General features: G+C 39.6%; 1 protein-coding gene across 11 annotated transcripts in view; it reads right to left on the bottom strand.

The window, feature by feature from the left end:
- Window positions 1-15955, bottom strand: part of sd (TEA domain transcription factor 1 homolog scalloped) — a 198314-nt gene that overhangs the window by 104328 nt on the left and 78031 nt on the right. The window contains exon 1 of one of the 11 annotated variants that reach the window (XM_012373736.2): window positions 3236-3254. The exons of the other annotated variants lie outside the window; for them this stretch is intronic. The gene's annotated coding sequence lies outside the window, so the exon portion shown is untranslated. Of the gene's footprint in view, window positions 1-3235; window positions 3255-15955 lie in introns of those variants that run through there. 11 annotated transcript variants of the gene reach the window in all.

Genomic DNA, 15955 nt, shown 5'->3' with positions numbered 1-15955 from the left:
ATTTGTCTTTATCGCCAACCTGTCATGTATATAAATGTGTACCATCAGATGAGATTATCTCGACTTCTCATGGATAACTATAGTTTATTTTCAAAGAAAACCATCTCTCGCGATTAAAATTACGCTAATAACGAATATTAAGTAGGAAATTTAATTCTAGATTTTTCTGCTGAGTGAGCTAACAAGTTAATCCGAAATTATTAAAATAGTTTTATTCATGCACGAGTATTTAAAATTGCAAATGTCTATTATCGTAGTGCTATTTCATTATGAGATATTTAATTTTTTAATTTTATAACACTTTATAAAAATAGTCTTGTTAAGCTAAATATATGAACAATTTTTTAAATACAGAACTCCAACAAATATATCTTTATTATTTATTTCATTTAGCTGAATTTAAGATTTACGAATTCTAGTCTATGATTTCAGCACATCAGATGTTTTACGTCACATAAATTAACAGTAAAATGTGAAATTTCTACAAAATTTCGTGCGCTTTAACGCGCTTCGAGACAGGAAACGCCATAGAATTTACATGACTATCAAATTGGTATGTTGAACATCATCGTTGATATAACATGAGCCGTGCAAACCGCTACGATTTCAGTTTCAGATAACAATCGCGCTATAAAGCAACTGCCGGCCGTCCGCGTTTTCTCCGTCTTGATTTAAGGCACGCATTTTAATCACGAAAACGTAGTTAGAGGACGAACGTTAATTTTTTTTACACGGCCACCTACTCGTGTAACGATCACGGTCTGGCGATTACACGTATTCCTCCAAGTATTACACGATCGAGTGTGTTTCGGAGGTGTGCACAAGCACACGTGCAACATGTAGCATTTATACACACTTCACAGAGCAGGAAACATAGATGGATCAAGCACGAATATAACTTTACAGGACCGCAGTTATAAACTTTCGGCAACGTGCCACGAAAATATACATAAAAGAAATGTTGGGGTGAAAATTTCTCTTGCATCAACTTACAAAATAAATAAATATTTCTCCAGTTATTTCTCCAGTAAGGTAATAAAATTTGTACTTCTTTAATTTTCACTCAATATAATGTAAAATAATAATATGGTGATATCCGTTATCGGATTTTGAGATTTCTTTTTTTGGTCAGAATTGAATATAAAATATGTAAAAATAGTAAAACAAAATAATAGAAAATAGTGATAATAAGTATGCATTTATATATCATATCAGGTCCAAAGTAAATTTGAAAATAACAAAATTTTAATTTAAATTTTGTAACACCAAGATGTTAAAAATTTTTTAATTGGAAAAGAATATAGCGTCCGATATGGTTTTCGCGAAATAAGAATTGTTTCAAAACGATTAGGCGTATCGCCTGTCAGTCCAAGTCTTTCGATGCGTCTTACGGATCCACCTCTGCCGGTTCGTGGCACGCAAAGCCATGCGGAGAGCCGACAAAGGTGCCTTATCGCGGCTAATTTATACTTTAAGAGTGACTACCGCGCCGTTGTACGAGGAACGTGGAAAGTCTCGCGAAACTCGGCAAATAAATTCTCCGAGGGAGCGAGAGGGCGGAGGGGCCGCGCTCTTGCGCTTACTCGCGCGGGAGAGATTTATCAAAATTCCAGGCAACAATAAAAGAGAAGAGTCACCGAGGCGCAAGAGCGCGTTTCCGTAATCGCCACGAGGCGCGTCGGAGCGCGACGCGAAATTCAAGCACATAAGAGAGAATAAGATCGACAATGCGCAGGGCTCTTATCGAATTGCCAAACGTTTAGCGCTCGTTAACGAGGAAACGTGACCGCGCGCGAGTAAATCGGAGAAGCATTACCACAGATAATAGAGGCGACACGTTATCGCCGACCACCGCGTGGAGTAATAACGATAGCATTAGTAATAATTATCGTTGCGAGTTTATTATCCGCTTGAGACTCGCGTGGCCATTTGCTTGAAATATTGCTGTCCCTCGTGACAATCGAGCGCCGCAAGAATGTCATATACGAACGGTATTTTCTTCTCCCAAGCACTTTATATAAAGATATTTTATAAGGCATCTCAAAGAGGTCCTCCTTGCATTACTTTTTGTTTATAAATTCTTCTTTTAAAATTTTGCATACATTTTTCATTAACTCTCTCGATTACATTTCGTACATGTAAAATAAGATAGTTGTTGGTCTCCCAACGTCAATTATTGTTCATTAAAACATCTGCTGTGTGTTAAGAAAAAATAAAGTGCGTAGCGCAAAAAAAGGAAGCATTCGTAAGTGAAAGGAAGTGCGAGAAACTCGAGAGATGGAATCTCGAATATGAAGATTTAATCAGTCTCGTGTAAATTGTATTACGAAAGAGTCGGTCTCGTTTAGGAGTACAAAAGCCACGCACGTGTACTCAACCGAGTCTTTTCATCGTCGAAGTAAAAAAATTATCTCCCTCGCATCTTCCAGCTTTCCCGCGCAATGCGCCTTACGCAATTCGCCGAAGTCGCGATATAAATCATAGCGTCGAATCGCGTAGGCTGGCAGCAACAACAGGAACGCGCGCCCGCGCATACGCCGATGCCTTGAATGCATAACTGCATTTTGTGAGGTTTTTCTACCCGGTACCTACGATTTACGTAATGATGTCTCGAAGCAAAAGTACATGTGCCACTCCGCCCGAACGGCGTGAATAATGCCCTCGGATAAGGAACGCGGAATGAATTAGTCGGCGAGACAATAAATTAGCGGATAATGCAACTAACGATTTTCTAGCGGAGAAATGTCAGGAAAAATATGTTTACCGTTTGATTTTTTGCAATTCTCTAGTATAAATTCCTCCGCATGTACATGCAAAATATGTACAAAGAAATTATTGCTTAAAATATGGCTTATATAGTCCTCGATACTTGTTTTATAAATATTCAAAAGAATAAAAGTAACATACTATAGTTAATACACAACATTTCTGTTGTGCAAAGAGCGATATGCATATATATCGAAAAGTGTTAACACATTGTTGGCTGCCGAAAAGTCGGATGGTGCGAATATGCCATAAAAAATCGATCGTATATCGTGAAAAATGAACGTTACCGCGTATCCGCTTACTGTGCGGTATTTAGCCATGAAAAATGCAAATCGCTAATTCCGCGGGGAACTAGGAAGCGACGAACGAGAAAGAGAGAGAAAGAGAGTAAGAGACAAGGAGATTAAAATGGTATATCTACGAGCTGCTCGATGAGAGCCGGTAAACGTGATTATTATGCATACGTAACCTGGTATCGCACCCGTCGAACGCGTGCGCAACGCCGCTCACATATACACGTGAAAGAGACTGGAAAATGTGATGCACTTACCTAAAACAAAAAAGAAGAAATTCGTGGTTAACATTGACATTCAGATTATAGGTATCTCTATAAATTTGTAGAATTAGCATCATCTTATTACACGCGCTTCGCGCAGAACACGTTTATATGTTTAACATATTTTCATGTAAAAAAATTAATAAATATTCCATTCTGCGCGTATCCATCCATTTTTTTATAAAATTTATTCTTAAAAAAACATTACAATACAATTACAAAACTTAAAATTACAAAATTTATTTTTTATTTAGTTTCCTCGAGTCTGACATTATAGTCGATTAAAAATAGCTAATGTAAAGTATTGTTATTTCCTTAAATATTATCCATATATGTTGATCTTTAAATTTATTTCAAGTGATCAATTGTATTTCCTTAAATACACAATAGCAATGTTTTCGATTCTTACGTATGAAGGAAATCACGTATGAAGAAAAAGTTTTTCAAGGAATCTCTTTTCTGAATCAATTAATAAAAGAAGCCGCCAATTCGGAATGACGTAACACGCGTCTTTCCATTATTTCTCGTAAACGCCCACGCTTGGCTGCTGGCCAGAGCACCAAAAGACCCTGCTCCGTCGAATCGGAAATAATCACTCCTGCCCCCTTCTTTCGCTTTTCACAGACTAATAGATCTGAACTTGTATTCATCACAGAAAGTGAGAAAAGAAAGCTTAATTAGACAGCAATCGTGCGAGTATCCGAAAGAATTTTACTAACGTACGAAGGCTTTCTTCGAACATCTGCTCTACGCCGAAAGGTAAAGAACCAGCTATTACTATTTTCAAACAAAGAGCAAATGATTATTTATGCAATCTTATCGCATTGTTATCGAGCACTGAAAAGTATACAAGTGATTATAAAGTCATATTAATTTACTATCAATATTCATTTTGTAAATAAATTCGTCGTTATCGTGACCGTATGACCTGATAATTCTTACGTCATGTATAATAAGTGAGGCGCGAGTTCGATGATACAAAACGCAGAGGATACGATAAAAAATTTTTTAAAATAAACGCTATCAAAAATTTGTTAATGGTTAATTAAATTTTAATCAATTAATTACCTCTTCCTTTCCAGAGACAAAACTGAACAAAGGTAAAAATAAATTCCAGTCAAATGTAACTAATGTTTGTGGGCACAGCGTTCCTTAAATCATTCTCAGCGCTTCACTCCACAGACACGCAGTGTGTTCGCGCAACGTGTTCGGAAATCGCGTCATAAATATAAACGATCAATTTTTAGATCGCAGACACCGTCATGCGATTGTCCACGATCGAGCGATCATACATCGTGCGATCGCGAACAAACGACAGCTGCAGCGAAGATATTCCGTCTGGCGATTCGCGCAGGTAGGCGTCAGACGTGGGCGCGGACGTGCGCGTGTGCCTGTCCGTCCATTTAAATATTTAACTTCGCTTTAAACGCCGGCGAAGCAGCATTGCCGCTGCCATTATTCGCGCGTAATAATTCCGTGCCCGTGGGTAAACGCGGTCACGGGAAAATTAGCCGATCGTGAATCATCCAGCAGCACCGCAACAAACTGTTTGCTCGAATTTTTAGCAATGTTGCTGCTGTTTGCAGCGCGCGAAAAGACGGAGGAAAGTTCCGCCTATGCAATGAATAATTGAGATGGCCCTGGTGAATTCTATTAAAACAGCCGGGAAAAATTCCGAGGTGAAATTCGATCGCGCTAAGTCGGCGTCTGAGTCGTATTTCTCCGCCTTGCCGAACAAAAGTCGAGCAACTCGTGGAAAAAGAAGAAAAATTCGATTGTGATTCATCCCTATTCATTAAAATATCGTCACTATCGAAAGAAATTATCCGAATAATCATAATTATTGACTGTGTAATAAGTATTTAATGAGATAATCACTCGTATAATGCAGATCAAAGCTGTTTAAGTATATGACATTATAAACTAACAAACAAAAAAAACATTAACATTCTAGATAATATCAGAAATTAGCAATGTATTAGTACGTTAATTAGCTGTTAATATCTTTCTCAGAAATCACGATAAGAAATCACAGTAAGTGTTCTTCCTGTTATAACTCTACTTTGCTGAGTCATCGATTTTCTAAAAGGCTTGATCATTAGCCCCTCGCCATGCTAACCACAGTAGCTGACGCTGAAAAAATGATGATCGTCATCCACGTGGAAGACGAGGGTGACGTTTTAATCCGATAAAATTTCACAATTTCCTACAGTAAGATCCTACGAAGATCTATCACGATCGCTTCAACCTTCCGCAATCATCGTCGAGCAGACGTCGAGTCGCCGAATCACGTCTTCACGATGCCCGGTGGATAATTGAAATTGCATGCGAGCCAAGAAACTGAGAGCTCGACTCAAGAGCCGACGTCGAGCGAAGAGAAGGCAAAAGATACCGGCGAATCGTTTCTGCCGCCGTGCACTATTGGCGGTGCTTAAACCACTTGCCAAAGTTCCCCACCATTGCGGAAATTCATTCATGAATCGCGGCTCTTCGCTCGCGCTCTTATTGACGATGAAACGCGCAAAAATATCCAACGAAACATATCAATCGCTGGCACAATTACATTTCAATTTTATTGTAAATATAAAAAAGAAGACGATTCTTATTAAATGCTATAAAGTACATAAATATTTTTATACATTACAAAAATTAAATTATTTTTATATTTAAACATATATAATAAATTTTGCAGTACATTAAATTTAATTTTTTAATCTTTAATTTTTATTGAAAATAAGGACAAGTCTTATATATTTCAATATATATATAAGATAAAAAAATTAAAGTTAATGTATTGCAAAATTTATTCTTACGTCAGTTTATCCTAATTTTTGCTAATAGACTTATTTATATTTATCGATAATAAAATATTTGATATTCGATAACGTTGATTTTTCGATATCGTTGGAATTGAAGCTAGATTGTGTTCTATTTTATATACAATAGAATCTGTACAGAGCATATTTTTAACACAATTTATGAATATAGCGCAAATATGGATCAAACATCAATGTCAAAAAATAGATCTAGCTGTAGTTTTTAACTCTAAAATGGATGGAAATAGAGAGGGTCCGTAAGCAGCTCACGAAAAACGTTGAGATGGCTTCTCTCAGACTTCTTTCTGCTGTGAGTCTTGGGGAAACCTTAAGGGCTGGACATATCCGCTCTTATTTTGACAGCGAGCATTCTGTTCGCGCGTAAAACCGCGCGACGTCGAGTCGCCGCCTTTCAGTTGGAAGGCGCACTCGACTATTTTAGCCGCGAAATAACTCTTGTCAGAGTCGAGGGTTTAGCTGGGAGAGTCGCGAGGCACAGAGATCGGGGGGGACGAGGATAGAGAGAGGAGAAGGTACGGAGAAGAAGAAAGAGAGACGGAAAAGGGTAGGCAGTGAGCGTGCCATGATATGTGGATCCTAAAGATAGAGCACCCGAAACAACTATAAACCTTTTTATTTCACTCGCCACGGTCGACGTGCGTTTCTGCGGGGACCTACACTCTCCATGTTTGCCGGCGTGTAAACCGCCTCTCTTTGTTTTTTTGCTTTTTAATCCTTTTCCCTTCTTTCTTTGCAATAAAAAACTCCCTGGAGATTATGCTTTTTACCGGCAGTGTCGTCGCGGTACATTATGCTATAATTCGCCGCGTTTCGTAATTTTATCCGCGATGCGCTCTATTCTCCGCGCACTTTCCATTAATTCCCTCTTTCCAGGCGGAGTAATTAGTGCTACGACTTAACAGCGGTCTCGAACATGACTTCAATTACGAACAAGTTGAGATTATTCGATTCCACTTGCCGAACGATACTCGGGGGAGACTAATTATCCGTTGCTAATTGCAACTCGTTTGATTAACAAAAACTCCTAATTAGATATGCTCATTAATACAAACAAATATAACCTCCATGTAAAGTCGCCGCGTAAATAAACACCTTCTGTCTATAAAAGTTCACGAATGCGATTAATCTCATAGCGCGAAGTAAAAGTGCTTCTGAACAAACTACTCTCGCACAAGCGATTCCGTAGTTTTATAAGATTCATTACAACGGATACTTTTGCAGAAAGCTCTCTTAATTACCGCCCGTAGCAATTAACGAGAAGTCTCGTAATCGGCACGGCCGATCGAGATATCGACAAACTTCCATTAACTTATCTATCGCATTAAGAAGATAGTCCATTAGCCAGAAAATTTCTTCATTTTAGAGCTACATCATTCCAAGTCACAATTCAGCTTTCGTAAAAAGTTATCGAGACAGATTATCTTCAAATTTTTTTCCGGTTCACAGATTTTGTAATAAAACTTGCCAAATAACATACATAAATAATGCCTAAAAACAAAAGTAAAATAGATTCATAAATTATTTTTTATTTCTTTAGATCTAAAAAAAAAAACTAAAAAAAATAATTTGTGTTTAAAGATAAATATATTTTAATGCGATAACATGAATGATCAAAATACTATTTGTCACCCTCGAAAAACAGATTCTATCGACCGGTAACATATTTATCAGCAAGGAACGAGATATAAAGAGAAGATGGGGACATGGTGTAAATGGCAATCGGCCAGACTGTATCGAACGAGATTGTCAAAGTTGATTACACAAAGGACCGCGATCATGCAGACACGTCAGTGGTTTTATCAGCCGATGAGCATCGTCGCTACGTTAAAATCCAATTAGAGATTGTTGTCGAAATCGTCGAAACAATCGTCAAAAACAAGAGATGAGAAATTACAGATAAACCATAATCGAATATATTTCACGAGATAAAGATTATTTAATATCAGATAAATAAATGCGACGACAGCAAAAATGCAATTCATCTGCTATTAAAATGGAAATTAGTTTCCAAGTATAGCCGTATAAAATGAGAGCGAGATAAATTAAAATAGAAATTACATTAAAAATTATACAATTGATCGATCGATAAAAAATCATTGCATTCGGCAACATAGAATTCAATTGTTCACGGAAAAGGAAATCTTCGTAAGTTCGAACGGATACACGAGCATTTTCTCGTCCGCAGTTACGTTCGAGTTTCCATTCATTAGTGAGACTCGATCGCCATCGTTATTATGAAATACAATCGTCGTTATACCGTTGAGTGACGTCACATAGGTGCGGCCACGAAGTTACCACGTGCGTTGCACGTTCGCCTTAACGAGCGACTTCGGCCAGAGCTATATCGTAAGCAACGATTATCCTGTCATGCCGATCACTCGTCAAAACGAAAAATGCGCTCAATTCGCCACGCTATTAATTACAAAATAATAATTTATAAATAGCAACGCAAGATTGCCTTACATTCCGAAAGATAAAATTTTTTAAATATCTGCAGTATAACGCACTCATTAATAGCGACCTATTATATTATTATTAATATAATTAATATATCAATATATTAATATATAATTAATATATTAACATATTGTTATTAATTTTATCTAATTATATCATTTGATCAGTCATTATGTTATATAGGTTTGAAGATTACATATCTTATGATTAAAGATAGAAACTTTTTCGCAAGAAAATTATACTTCAACATATTTTGATTTTTTAAATAAAGATTTAGAGTGTTTGAAAAAAGATTAGCAAATTTCTAAAAGATTGGCAAGATTAATATAAGATTAATATTAAGTTTTTGTTAGATTGACAAACATTACAATATCCAAACGTATGAAAATATAATGAATAATGGCAATATTTATTTGCCAACGAAACTATCGTGCTAATCGCCGAGGTTTTCATACGGCCGGGAAAAGTGCTTTCGACGGCAATACTCGGCAGTAACCCGTTACGTCTTGCAGCGTAAAGAATAAGTCTACGATGCTGCATCTCGCATCTGTCGCGACCTCCCTCTCTTCCCCTCGTGCTTGCACAGCCTCTCTTTCCCCCCTTTCTGTTGCATCCTACAGATCACGAGCGAGGCACAAACCAGCTCGCCGCAACACACCCGCACGCGCTTACACATACGTACATCATGGTTCACGTATGGATAAATTCATCGGGATGAAGCTCTAAGAGAAAGATAATAAAGAGAAAAAGAAGCGAAAGACGGAGAAAGAGATAGAAGGGAAGAGAGGGGACGTCAGTCGAAGAGCTACTTGACTGGTTGACCCCGGGACCCAAGCCCCCTTTATGTCAATTTCTCGTTACACCACGCGCTCCTTTCGCGGCGATGCGGGAAGGAACTGTGCCGCGTCGTGCGGTACTTAGTTACGGACAACGGAGATTAATTTTAACGCGATAAGGAAGGAGGGAGAAATAACGGATGATCGCGTGCGAGACAGCAAATAATTTCACCCGAAAACGATCGATCGCCAAAGACGACGTCGACGACGACGACAACGACGACGACGACGACGGCGGCGGCGGCGTGGCCGCGTCGTCTCTTCTCTCCGAGTGATTTACTTCTTCTTATTGGAAACCCGAAGATAGATCGTAGAAGCGCGGAAGAGGTTCACGGTAAGAAAGAAACGGCAAGGAGAAAGAAAGGGACGGAGAATAAAGTAGAGTAGAAAGAGAGGGAATGAGAGAGGGGGCTAGGAGGGGGACTGGATGCGCCGTCTCTCTGCATCTTCCTCCTCGTCGCCTTCCTTTGTTCCCACGCCACTCTCCGAACCCTTCTCGTCCTCCCCCTCTTCCTCTTCTTCTCCCTCCCTCGCCCCAGCCCCTTCTCGCGCGGTCGACCTGGCCCCTCGCCCTTTCGTGATTCACCGTTACACACAAAGGAGAGCTCGGACTTTTGGTGTAAGCGGATGAGAGGGAGCGAGGAAGAGAGAAAAAGAAAGAGGATAAAAAAAAGAGAATAGAAAAGCCATTGCGCGCCATAGTTCCAGGATGAGCCAGGATGCTTCGCACAGGTTCTTTCATGGAAGAAGGCGCGGGGCTGAAATCGAGAGGCAAGAATGAAGCTCTCTCGTGCCGTCGTGGTCCTTCAGAGCCCAGATATACCGAAGCGAACTGAGAGCACGGAAAGAAGGAGAACCCTATAAAATCGCCATTCTCCGCGTGAAAAACCGGTGGTACAGGATAATCGTTCGACAAGTCGATTAGCGCGGGAGAACGACGAAGCAATTGTGTGGACCGTTCATTTGAAGAAGCAAGGATGTGGAAGAAGAATACAAGACACGTATCATGTATCTTTAATTCGAACAAGATTTAAAACTCAAAAAGTATTTAAAAATGTATCCACAGAAAAAAGTACTCAGTGCAAATTTCAGTGATCAAATTATGCACATATGCATTAAAATTTTTATATATTTCTAAAAAAGATTGAAACATCGGAAATCAATTCCTCCAATTTTTTCTATCCTTCTCATAATTCTACCTTCACCTTTAATAAATAAAGGTCAATTATTTATACAAAAATATTGTATGTTCGATTATACATGAGATAATTAAATACTGCTTCCAGTGTCTCTAAAAATTAAACCATAACATCGCAACACAAAATTGATCGCAATGACAAATAACGAGAGAGAGAGAGAGAGAGAGAGAGAGCAAGAAAGCTGGAAGAGTGGCGGCTCGCAGGAGCCGGAAGAATCGACTACAGAAGCAACCGCGCGGAAGAGGACAAGTCGCCTGTTTGCAAAACGCAGTCTTTCGGCCGCGTTTCAAGTTATAAACGAAATAAAGCAAGTCTCGCCGGATAAATTGACCGGTAGCCCGGGTATATAGTGGGGTCGAACGGGAAAGAGGAAAGGGGTAGACGTGAAGCGCGGAGTGCGATCGCGACGGGGGGTGGTGGCAAAAGAGGACGCCGAAGGGGGCACCGTTCCGTGAGAGTACGCGAACGATAATTCGGAGCCGCGCGGGCAGCTCAAAGGACCCGCGGGACGATATATCAATGCCCTGCTTGCGGAACAATTTCAACTATCCGCGATACACAAAGAAAAATACCAAATCGAATGCCCGGAATAGCGACGAGCGAGGCCCCCCTCCCTCTCGTCCGTCGCACTCTCCTTTATAGACATCCGATGTATCCCTTCCCCCCCTCTGCCGCTCTCTTTCTCCCTCTCGGCAGATACGTTCCCGTTGGACTGGCTGCGATGCCAATGGACTACCACGGACTCTCTTCTCGGGCCTCGGAGAGCACTCGCTCGTGTGCATACACGTGCATTTGTGTGCGAGCGCGATCGGGAATCCGGGAGAGGACCTACCTACCTACCTATCGACGGGGAATAAATTAACGAGCTGCAGGAAACTCGCGAATGTTCCGTGGGAAGACTCGTCGGGGGAACGGGCGGCGGCGGCGAGGAGTGCGGGAGACGCTTCCGGCGGGCGGGAGAACAAGAAACGCTCCTTCGCACAGTGTTCCGAAATGCGAATTCGATTGGGCAAAACCGCAAAAACTTTTTACTCGGGAATTTATTATTCATGACACAAGGTTTTCTGATAAATGCACGGTTATAAGAAAGAATAATGGTCGCGCTCCTGATGATCATTCCTGACTAGAAGAGGAACGCGGAAAAAGACGAAAAAAGATTCTGTTTCATTATTTTCGTAAGTCATGTATCGCACATTTCATCGAAACGATTTCATATAAACAACATGTGATTTTAATATAAATAAACGAATGTGCCTGTAAATTGAATTCATATTTCAAATAAAAATTATAATATTTGGAAAATAAATAAACAAATTCTGAATATTAAATATGTGATACAGCATTAAATTGTACTTAAAAATCTTATATGATAATTAATGTTCGTGCAAGCTAATAATATCACAACGTGATATTATGCGTCAATAATATATATCTGCAAAATAACAGGTGCGTGACGCACAATGTTTAATAAAGTAGAACGTCTTCGACCGTAAGTCAGTGGTACTAATGACGCAAAACAAGCAATTGAAGCATTTGACATGAGAATAATGTAGTTGTAGTAATGCAATAAGTATTAAAAATTATGTTTCTAAATAATTATTAATGTCATATTTGATAAGAAAAACGCCTTTCACCTTTGTTTATACCTCATAAATTCTCTTCTGTGAGATGTATGCGGCATTTTATGGAAATCCTGGCATATAGAATGCTTTACGACGAAAACATAATTTTCTCAACACATGGCGCGCAATGTCTTTTCTATGTCAACTTTTCAGTTACGCTCACAGACCGAAGTTATCACGGACGTCGCTCTTACCGCCAAGTTATAGGGAACGCGCGTGTCGAACGATGGTGATGAACATCGGTGCGGCGAGGCAGAGCAGCACGGCTTCTCATCGTATCTGGCGCACGGCGCAAGCTATATGTCAATCGGGTGATGGAGCGGCGGTTTGGTTATAATTGGATCAGTTTAGTTAGGTATTGCAAATATTGGCAGGCAGGGAAGCTGCCGACCCAGTGATGAAACCTAATTGGGTAAGTCGGTCTGGCTTCGCGCCAAACGAACCGGCCCAGCTTCGAATTCTAGATAGTCCGATGATGCCTTCCGCCCCCACCGTTGCCGTCGCATCCCCCGCACACTCACTGCCGAATCGAACGCACGGAATTGACACGTAAATACAACGAGCTCGGGAGTTCGTGGAAAATGGAAACGGACGTGAGATGGGGAATTCGTTTCGGACCGGTTTAATTGGAGCGCCGCGACGTGTCCCGTCGCGTCGCGTCGCATTCGCGTCGAAACGCGACCACACGCGACGGCGAAATTACATCGCGGGAAAACAGCAGGGCGAAGTGATTCGACCGAACGGTCGAATATGCGAATTGCTTGGAAAACGAACATGTTATTCGTCGTGTTCGGAAAACGATTGCATAACACGAAAGATCGTCGAGTAAGCAAAGTCTGAAAAACGAATCTAAATGCAAATAAAAGAAGAAAAAAAAACAAAAGCTTACAAAATACCTGAGACAATTATACGATAATATTATAGTTAAGTAAATTTTTATTATAAAAAAATAGACACACTCATCATTTTCCAAACACGCACTATCTAAAATATTAATATGTATTTATTCATATACTGCAAGAAACAAAATATAGGTATTATATCGCATATCTTAAATATTTCAAACACTTCGAGTCGTAATTTCGTAATCGAATTTATTCGAAATAACCGGATAATACAGCTATTTGAATGTTTATGACCCTTATCGAGATGTAAATCGGACAGTCCCTCGTTTCCATTTGACCGAAGGACAACTGAACCTCACCTCTCTCTGCTCGTTCTCTCTCTCTCTCTCTTTCTCACTCCAAATATAATACGCCCAAAACATATTTCAGTGCGAGGTGAACGAACTGAAGGAAAGCGACGTGTCTGTCGTTGCCGGGATGCACCGTGCATTGTAAACGAGTCGGGCGACAAGTGTGCACTCTCGATAGTAGTGTTGACCTTTCAATGATGCTAAGCTGCCGCCCGCCGCTCCACTCGTCGCTGCCATTACACGCTCGGCCAACAACAACGCACATGTGGGCTACATCAGTCGAGCGAGGGCTCGTTTTCAAAAGCACGCTAAACACCCGGATATTTTACACGGCTTTCGAGTGTAGCCGCGTCTCCGATATTTTGTTACTTTGTGATTTCCACGCTCGCCACAAACAGGCGACAAATGATCGGATTCTACCATTTCAGTTGTTTTGACAGCAATTACCCGTTATACAAACGACAAGTGGATATCCGAACCATTTATGAGGCATTTAAAAATTGTTGTCTGTTTAAAGAGATTATCATTAGATTTTTTTTTTCACATATTGATGGCTCTGTATTGGCTTTCGTTTAGCCATTCTCAGTTTAAATCAAACTATAACCTTAACATATCAAAATATGATAATATAGTAATTTAAGATACGTAACCATTTTAATATACGTAACATGATTTCATGAATAAGAATAGCATAATGATAGAATAATTGTATTTCAGTACAAGAGAGATGACAAATAAATATCTTCTTTATAATTAAATATTCTTAAAATTGTTGCAAATAAATCACGATTAAAACATCTAATTTTCTAACTTTTTATTTTGAATTTATAAAGCAACTATAATATTTTATCTTAAAATAAAAATGTTTCTCATTCAAATTAATTAAATGAAAAAGTTATAAGTCGTGTATCTTGATATATAAAAATCTTTGCTATTGCCAACCCTGATTCTTCAAGGTGAGGCTGTTCTTAGGACACGCCGCGATAGTCTCGCGATACAATGTAGTTAGCCAACGAGGAATTATTTTTAAAGCGACAACGTTATACAAGCGTCTCGTAATCACGATATTTCGCGCGCGAAATTTTATTTTTCATAGCAACACGAGTGGCGTGTTGCCATTTCGGCGTGACGTATTGTCACGGAGAAATTGGAGTAACGTGTCGGACAGAGTTCGTAAACGGCGGCGGAGGTCGCGACAAGTTCGAGGTTAATCGTTCGTTTGGCAAGGCTCGCCTGTTGCCGCGCTGCTCTATGAACCGCCCACGTTATATAAGTCGAGTAAAAGAGGGAGAACATCGAATGAAATAATTTTCAGTGAACGTCGCAACTCACTTTTTCTTCTCACGAAAAAAATAGCAGTGAGGTTAAACGATAAAAATAAAGCCGAAGAAATACACGCTTTCGCTCAATAAAGTCAGATCTAGTTTCTTGAAGATTCTAACGACTACCACTTGTATAAAAATGTTTTATAACTAACTAGTCATTACCAGACATCACGCAAAATTTAATCGTTAAAAAAAAAAGGATTATTGTGGAAAAGTATGGAAAGATGTAACTAACAGTCGCACATCAAGAGCATAAAAATCAAACGTTTATTTCAACAAGTGTTTTGAGATATAGGACGTGTTTTAGCGACGTTTAGAACAGAAGAGGAATAAACGAATGACACGTGTGAAAAGGAAGATGAGTGCTATATCGAACTACACGTACGCGCGGATATTCGTTATATACATATGTATAGGCCTGACGAACGATCACGTGAACGCAGGGTCCAACGGCTGATACGGCCTCGAAATGAATAATTCACGAGAAGCGAACGAGCGAGCGTGGCCACGCGGTGCCTCACGATCGGGTCTTCTACTACTGTGAGAATGAGACGCGGGTCCGCGCAACCTTTACACGGCTATTACGCGACGACGTTATTATTCTTTCCTCATGCCGAAATATTTTTGGGCGTATGGACACCGCAAACGCCCAAGGAGAAGGAGGAAGTTTCACGCCAGATTTCGAGGAATCGGTCTCGCTCCACCGCAACGTGCGTGCAATCTGATCGCCATTAAGGTTCCCATTCGTGAAGAGACGATTAATCGTTAAATCAGACAAATCATCTCGTAAAAAAATAAGATATGTTCCGATATATTATGTTTGTCAACGTCGTTGTACATTTATATGCAAAAGATAATGTCATTAAAAAAATCATGATTTACGAATGTTGTAATATTTGTTATGATATTTGAAGTAAATAAATGCATTAAGATATTCAAAGCAAATTTAGAAAATTCTTCGCCTTGCTTGCTTTATATAAATATTCAGCGATTCTTTGATCGACTCCTTCGCGTTCCTCTGGTTATTGAAGAAATATAAATAAAGTTTATCCCTCATATAACTTACATGTTATTTACTCTGACTATTTTTATTCTAGTTCAAAGTAGAATCTTGGCTAACAGGTTTCGAGCATTACTCGCGTACTTTGTCGTATTTCGTATT

Source organism: Linepithema humile, chromosome 5 (assembly GCF_040581485.1).
Source record: "Linepithema humile isolate Giens D197 chromosome 5, Lhum_UNIL_v1.0, whole genome shotgun sequence".
NCBI lineage: Eukaryota > Metazoa > Arthropoda > Insecta > Hymenoptera > Formicidae > Linepithema > Linepithema humile.
Note: the sequence above shows the minus strand (reverse complement) of the source record. Positions and strands in the feature narration are given on the sequence as shown.